Below are 8,271 nucleotides of genomic sequence, written 5' to 3'. Positions count from 1 at the left end.
GAGGTGGGTGGAAAAAGAGAAGGCAGGGAACTTCAAAAGAGGGCAGAAATAAAGGCAGAAGGAAAAGAGGTGCAGGTAATTCCATGAAAGGGTCTCAGGGAGAGTGGAGTAGCTGGGAAACGAGACCGAAGATAAAGGGGTGGTGGGGGAGATCAGCGGGAGAAAAAGGTGTGAGGGGAGATCTGACAACTGCCAACGGCCTCACAAACAGACACCCAAGTACCCAAGCAACATGCTGAAATCATATTATTGTCAAAACTCTGGACACAGTCCCATATTAATCCTAACAACAAATCCAGAACTCACTGTCACTTCAGTACAGGGGCACAGAACAATGTGGCTGCATGTGTGATGACACCAAGTGATAACAGAGTCCTCGTTCTAAATCCAAACACGTCTTGGCTGATAATAGCTAGTGGGGAATACCAACCACATGGTAGGTGTGGTAGAAATCCAGAGCTGGGAGAAGGTATACATACACTATAGATATCAACGATCAATGAAAGGGTGGGGACAGCCTGAAGCCCTGAGTAATTACAGGGGATCAGGTGGGTTATCACCCCCCCCCCCCTCCCTCCACTAACCCTGTTCCATCTGATGGATGAGAGAATTCTCAGCTACCCAATGGGCCATTGAGATGAATCCCTCAATAAAAGGAACATTGCTCCTCATTCGCACGACCACAGGCCCATTCATAATGGTGAGTGCTTTCCTGTATGAATATTTGAGACTGGCTTCCACTGTTAGGAGACCAGGACTCATACGTTATTATGGGGACCAGTTCGCTGCAGATGGTGACAAGGCCTACATTATGAAACAGAGGAAATGATGAAGAGAAAAATATATGACAGCACAGAAGGGTGGAGAAGCAAATGAGACAGAAAATCGGCCTCATTGGAAGGGGGTTTTAAAAGTGCCTAGTAGAAAAACAAGTGGGAAGGAAAGGGAGAACGGGAGAAGGTGACAGCAAACATGCGCTGTCATTGAGCTGTCTGCTCTTAAAAAACTCCCCCAAAACTCACAGTTCAAACTTATTTAAAAGAGCTCATTATGGCTCAGGCCATTAGGGTGTTGTTTTTGAGATGTTGGCAGGCAATTAAACAACATGACAAAGGCAGAAAGAGTTTAACAGGGATGATGATGGCGACAGGAAGAGAGGAGGGCTCAGAGCTGAGGGAGCTTTGGTCCTCATCCACGTATGGTACTCAGCAAAAAGCAATAGCACCTCTGCAGTAACGATCTGTTGGATAATATTGGCCCTGGAGAAAACAAGCAGTCGATGTCACGGAGGATTTCTTTTTCAGCCTCCAAATGACAAGAATTCAGAAAAAATCGGCGCACACAGGCGTGAAGATCAACAGACTCTGAAGAGAAACATCAAATTATTCAGTTAGCCGTCTGTTTCTGCCATTCAAAACACATCTGGCTGAAATACCCCAAGGTCACTGTTAATTTAAAACAAATGTGAAGCTTTATAAAGGAGGTAATAACCAGCCGCAGGGTAGTGAGTCGTGTCATGGCGAGTGATTTTTAGGGTGGTGTTTTATTAGTGGCATACCAAGGGTGACATTGCTCTACCAAGATTTAAAGTGGATGCCAAAAGGTGTTTCTCTTACAGTCATAAATCAGAGAAAGCCGATGCAGATTCTAAAAAGGGTGTGTAAACTTTCGAACATGCATAAGATACTAATGATCCATCAGCTTCTTCAGTCTGGTTTTAGGTTAAAAACTGCGCAGTGACTTTGTTATTGCCCTCTGTCGGTCCTTAGTGTATCCCGGTTTTTGTCTATGACGGCGTCTCCTTCACGGAATGACTTTAGCAACATTCTGTGACATTTCTTTCAGTTTACATTTGCATCCCCATACATCACTATATTTTGCAATAACGAAGATGTGGTCTGTCGGCATAGACCCCCTGAGGTCTCACACACACACACACACACACAGTTCAGACAAATCTGCCAACACAAAAAAACAGACTAGCAAACAAACAGACCTTTAGAGGCGGGTAGGCAGAGGTCCAACCAAATGTCAGATTGGCAGATGTTCCATACTGTCTGCCTCATTTCATTTTTATCTGTTTGCCCCATCTCACAGGACAGGGCATGACCACATTGATTAGGACTCATCCAAATTTCACACGCAGGTGAACACTTGGGAGATTTTAATTGGACTCTATGAATGGTTGCCAAATACATAAAGGTGAGGCCACACATTTAAAAAAGGTGAAGGTCTTTTTAAGTATAATAAAAATCATTGTACTTGAAGAAACCTGAAGAGATCTGGCACTTGTAGTGCAATGATACAAGTTTTCACCCCTAATACAAGTAATCTCATTGATATTGAGTCCTAACAGGAGCACTGAACACAGCCATTACACCCCTTACATTTATAATAAATAGATATTTCATTCCAAATAATCTATGCATTTTAAAGCCGGTGTCCAAATAACATGTCATCTGTTCATACCAAAGTTACACTTCAACACCAGGTTTGGTCTTCTTGGCTTTAGCAGAGCTGATGAATGGCCTTCCACAGGCCGGGCTGAGGGGATGAAGTCCTGAGAACTTCAAATGACTTTTCCGGTTTCTACCATCTCCATGAGAAGGAATTAGCTGCAAGGATGCACTACAAAGCACGGACAGAGAGACTGTGGTGATTGACAAGGTTTGGACTTAAAGGAAAATGTGAGTGACAGCTAGATAATGGCCGGTAAGGATGGACAGGTTGAGAGAAGTAGCACGCGAGACATGGACAGAAGTGGCGGCTGTCAGATTGAATTTTGTCTTTAGATTGATTTATATAGCCGACATTCACAGTTATATCAGCATCCTGACACCATCCATTAAAAACAAATAGGTCTGCTCTTTCATTTATTGATAGCATCTAAGCTTAAGTCACTGATTAAATCCTCAAAAACCAATTTTTTTAAGTTTTCCAGCATGATAACTAGTCCATTTAAAAGACTATTTTCTGTACTGGAAAGAATCCACCTGATATAAAACAGGGGTGGAAAAGGTGACTCTAGTAAAAAAAAAAAGCCTGCAGTAGAAATGGCAGCAAGAGCATCAATCCTCACTCCCACACAGACATTACATACCAACATACTGTATATATAAACATGTTAACAAGGTCAAAACTGGGTTTTCAGGGGTGTATATGGAGCATTTTTTCAGAATTAACTGGACAAACCATATGATGTTGGGACGTACATCATAATTAAGACTGCAGAGCTCAGAGAGATGTGCGTGATGCTCATTATAAAGAAAGATGGCATCCCATGATTTTTTTTTTCCAAGGATTCCTGGTGTTTTGAACATCAGTGGAGGATTGGTAGGAGGGACGGGTCCTGGGGGAGCAGGGTGTTATACAGCATGCCTTCATCAGGCTGCTGTGAAGCCGCTGTTATTCCCTGTTGTGTCTCTGCTACTGGGCCAATGTTGGTGTAGTCTGAAGCATTTACGCACTGGCAACATGTCAAAGAATAACAATCATGAGACATGTTTTGCAGCCCTCTCTACCTTTCTCTTTATAACTGGCTACTCAAATCAGGGAAATGGTGATGTGGTCAGAAATGTGTCACATTCTTTAGTACAACTGATGGCTTTTAATTCTGAGAATGTAAAACAGGAAGTGGAAGGTGTTTCCTTTGTCTGAAGGTGTCATAGCAACAGGGAGCTGACTTTTGAATACATCATTTTTTTGGTCTTTTGTTTTTTTTAAATTCATTTTCACTCTCAAACAGGGCCTCCTTCAGCACTTTCAGCTTCCCTGTGTCTCTTTTCATCCTCACATCACTAAGCTCTCTCCATCATCCGTTTCCTGTTGCTTTATTTCGCTTCATCCACCCATGCGTCCGCAGCGCTTCTTAATTTCCTGTGCATGAAAGATTCACTTGGCCGTTTTAATAATAAATAAGTAGGGAACAGTTGAAAAGTGCAGAAAGGGGGGAGCATATTCCTGCTCTGATCGCCTCTCCTCAACTATTTCTAAGATCTCTGTTGGGTGTAATTAGGCCCTTTTTACACCAGCGCCATGCTACCGCTAATGTTTGCAGACTGGATGCTGTTGCATGGACTCTTGCTCAGAGCTCAACAGCCTGATAACTGAAAAGCTGCTTCCTGTTAGCTCCATAGAATAAACATTGATTTGGAGCGCTGACAGTGTGCCCTAAAAATAGAAAGGTTAAAGCGACTCAGAAATGCATTTGATGCGCTACATGCACCGTGATCATCTCATCAACCGTGCTTGATGTTGTGGAGAACGGGGGTGGGGGGGGGGGTCATCATCGTATTTATGTAGCTGAGTCTTCACTGACCTACAGGAGATGGCACACTCATGTAACTTTGTGTCTATTAGAAAAAGGGGGCTGCAAACAAAAAGAAAAAGATCATTATGATGACGTTCAGGCATCACGAGTTTTCACACCTCCAAGATATGCGTAGCCTGCAATAAAGCACAACAAGCATCTGTTTTCAACCATCTATGAAAGACAGGAAGGAAAATGACATAGCGAGCCGCTCCCAGCCGTCTCCCTGAGACGTTTCACGCTTCTTTAAGCACAGATCGCAAAATAAAAGTCACCGCGTGCCCTTCGGTGGAAGCGTTTGTGGCCTTGCAGGCAAAGCTGCATCGGAACATAGAATTAATGTTCCAGTGAAGCATTAAGAGGCTCTGGACCAGAATACACACCACCTCTGCTGCTCCCAACGTCCTCTTTGTGGAGATTCACAAGGCCTTTGCTTATCCCCTCAAACTTACACCCTAAGAAAAGATAATAAGTAAATCCACAAGTCATTTTTATCAGGATCACACGAAAGCACTTTCACAATTGTGCAAGTTCATTTTCCAACTTAACCTGTATTAAACTTTTAAGCATGCGATGAGACTCCCAGGTTCCTGTTTCTGGGGGGTAAACAACGTGATCACATGAAGGGAAAAACGGTAGAAAATGGATGATTGATTAGTAGGAACGGGATCACTGACGTCACTGTTTTTCAGATCTCGCTGAAGGTTTTCTTTTCTTTTCGAAACACTCGTCATGCTCAGAGTTTGTTTAACAACAGCAGTCTCATTAGGAAACTTTCAGGCCCCTCATGTTGCCAACTCTCTCCTAACTTTGCTATAAAACTGCTTGAAAACACTGTTGAGGCACTTCCTCTGGGATTCATTTAGCAGAGAACCAGAGCGAACTGGTCATCTGTTGTGAAAATGCTGCTGAACAAACCACAAAAGGGAACATAAACCTGGTATGTTGGCGTCTTGAGTACCATCTCACAAATCCCAGACTGGATCTGCTTGTTTGTGAAAGATAAAAATAGCATATCATAGCAGGAGCTTTGTTCTAAATCGACATGGGATTCAAGCAAACTTAGCTTTGTGAGGACTATGAAGTGTTTGATGCTGACTTTTTTCACTACAACAAATCAATGCTTTCTGTTTTTTGCTTTAAAAGCATTCCCACATTATGCGGAACCCAAAGACCCATTTCATAAGTACTATGGCTGCATTTGTGCTCTTCTTGTTGTTTTTGGCTTTGATCATTTGTCTAACTGGCATGTGTGGTTGGAATCAAAGACTCAGAACAAAGGAAAGAATGACCATATTGTTCGCTGTGATTGATATCAGAGGGCTTCTTCGGCCTTTTCTGGCGGGGCATCTGCATCTGTTTGTTGACCTCTGCATCCTGCCGAAAGTGGGACACAGGAGGATGGGTTTGTGTCAACAGAAGGATAAAGTCGAAACGCTATTGTTCATGTCGATGGCCTCCCCTGTGTGTCCGCCACCAGATTGAGACAATGAAAGCGTGGAATAGAGGAGTGGGAGAAGGATGGGATGAGGAAGCGATGGGAGTAAAGAATGGGAGGTCTGTTTTGGAGCGCTCGGGTCTCGGTGCTATTTGATGAAGATGAAGTGAAGTGAAAAAAATCAATAATCTGCTCGATATGTCCTCAGCAAAGGTTTGACCAGACGGTCCCCAACCAAAGGGGGTTCGTCTCAGACACGTGATGAATGTATTTCCAGACTCTCTGGAGCTTCAGTCAATGTCAGGTGGATTGACCGGTGAACCCGGGAAAAAAGACAAATCTCTGTGAAAAAGGAGAAACCAGCCTGAGGCAACGTAATTAAAAAAACAACGCACCAAAAACGAGGGTGGGGAAGGATGGCTTTTCATTTTCTAAAATCTCTAACAGAAATGCATGAATAGTGCTTGAAACACTGAAATTTCTAGTACATCACAGGTGCATAACGACCACTTGTGGCAATAACGATAAAAACTCGGGTGAATATTATATTATATTATTGCCAGTATGTCTGTATTCAGGTAATCAGTCCTAATAGTAAAGTCGCACCTTCATTTCCCAAACTGAAGTTGTTTTGGGTTAAATACCACTCTGGTGTCACGGGCCTGCGGTCAGGGCTCATTATGCTACAGCACAAGGATCGAAATCAAGCAAAGCACGAAGGCAACTGAGTAATTACACTCAGGCTTTTCGTTATTGTAGCGGACGTCGTGGTTGCTCCTCCGGCAGGCAGATACACCACAGGGACGTGCTTCATAATATTATCATCAGCAGCACCATGAAAGTCAGTGTAGCACGACCGTGCACACGGTATTGATCTGAAGAGGAGAACAAACATGATCATGACCGCCGTTAATTAGACGGTGCAGAGATGCACCAACAAAACCGGCGCGTACAAAGAAACAGTCCAGGATTTGTGGAAAACAAACTAGGGATATGTAATCACATGACCAAGATGGGAAATGATGGTTTGATAAGAATTTAATGAGTTTCGGTTGGTTTTCATTCGTTTTTGCTTCGTTGCACCTAGCGAGTTAGTAACGCTGTTAAGCCCAGAAATGTTGTTTATTCCTAATCAGGAATAAACCCGTCTTATCCCGTCTTATCTTATCTAAATATCTTAGAAGGTTTAATTTTGTTCCATCAGAATTCATTGCAACAGAAATGAACTGAGGTTAAGGTGTGATAAAGAAACAACTATGCACAGAGAGGAGCTAAAAGCTGACAGGAAAGCCTTCGCCATGAGGCGAGGGTTGAACTGAAAGCAGCGCGGTCCTCCTGCCAGTGAAGTTAAAATATGTAACTCCAGCCCCAGAATAACATATTCAAACAATGATATATGAGTCTGGGGGAGCCTTCAATTAATTTCCCCTGCTAGCTAAGGTGAAGCTGCCATATTCCTGCCACATTAGGCAGAACTAAATGAAATAATACAGATATTATGGTTCAGCGCAACAAGCAGGTTCCATATAACCTGCAATCTATTTTGGCTAATCAATCTGCCAGAACCTCTGCAAGATTAATTATCCAGGTCTGGATCTTTCAAAGCGAAGCTCAAACTCCATTCCAAGCTCATATTCACATCACCACCTCCTCCGCCCCCTCGACCGCCACGTACTTCAGAGGAGTCATGAAATCACAGCACACTCTTCGCCGGAAAGAATAGCACGCCCCCAGCAGTGATTTCATACCTGCCGTCCTACCACCGAAGATATTTGTCAGTTTCAAGTCTGTACTGATGAAGCCCCAGAAAAATGTTCATTCTGCTCAGAGCCAGCGTCCAGCCAGCCTGGTCCAGAGCCAACATTGTTATTTTCCATAGAAAAATAAGGCTGCCAGAAGGAGGTAATTAATCAGCTGGCCAGAAAGCTACATTTAACTCTGCGTACACCGGCTAATTTTTCTAACCCAGTAACTTTTAAAAGCTGCCAGGGTCATTTATTAAATTGGAACAGACAGCACACAAGAATTACCCGCGCGCCTGGATACATAAAAAATGCTCTGGGTCTATTATGTGCATACAAGCTGTGAATTTTAATAAAGAAGGGGGTTTTCATCCTAGCGCTGAAAACATGTGTGGAATCGCCTGGTTTGCACCGATAGGTTGGATCAATCTGAGCAAATATGGATATTTTGCATTAATAACAATATTAACTAATTTAATTAGCCTTCACTGCTAAAAAAAAAAGCTGCATCTTTGGGGCTTAAATAATGTAATTCTGACAAATACTAAATTAATCTGACAGCATGATAAATAAATCTGAAATATCTTTGATGGCGACTTGAGAAATGACGCAAATATAAACCTCGAACTGCATCACGGCAAACGAACATGCACGTTGAAATCCAACGGCCGCCGAGGGAGCGAGAATAAAATTTGATTCTGCAACTTTATTCTCTGAGAAAATTATAAAAGTCACAGAGGAACAAGTCAGTGGAAATTCAATTAGCTGCCACAACAAAAGCA

Source organism: Takifugu rubripes, chromosome 15 (assembly GCF_901000725.2).
Source record: "Takifugu rubripes chromosome 15, fTakRub1.2, whole genome shotgun sequence".
Taxonomy (NCBI): Eukaryota; Metazoa; Chordata; class Actinopteri; order Tetraodontiformes; family Tetraodontidae; genus Takifugu; species Takifugu rubripes.
This window is presented reverse-complemented; position numbering follows the sequence as displayed.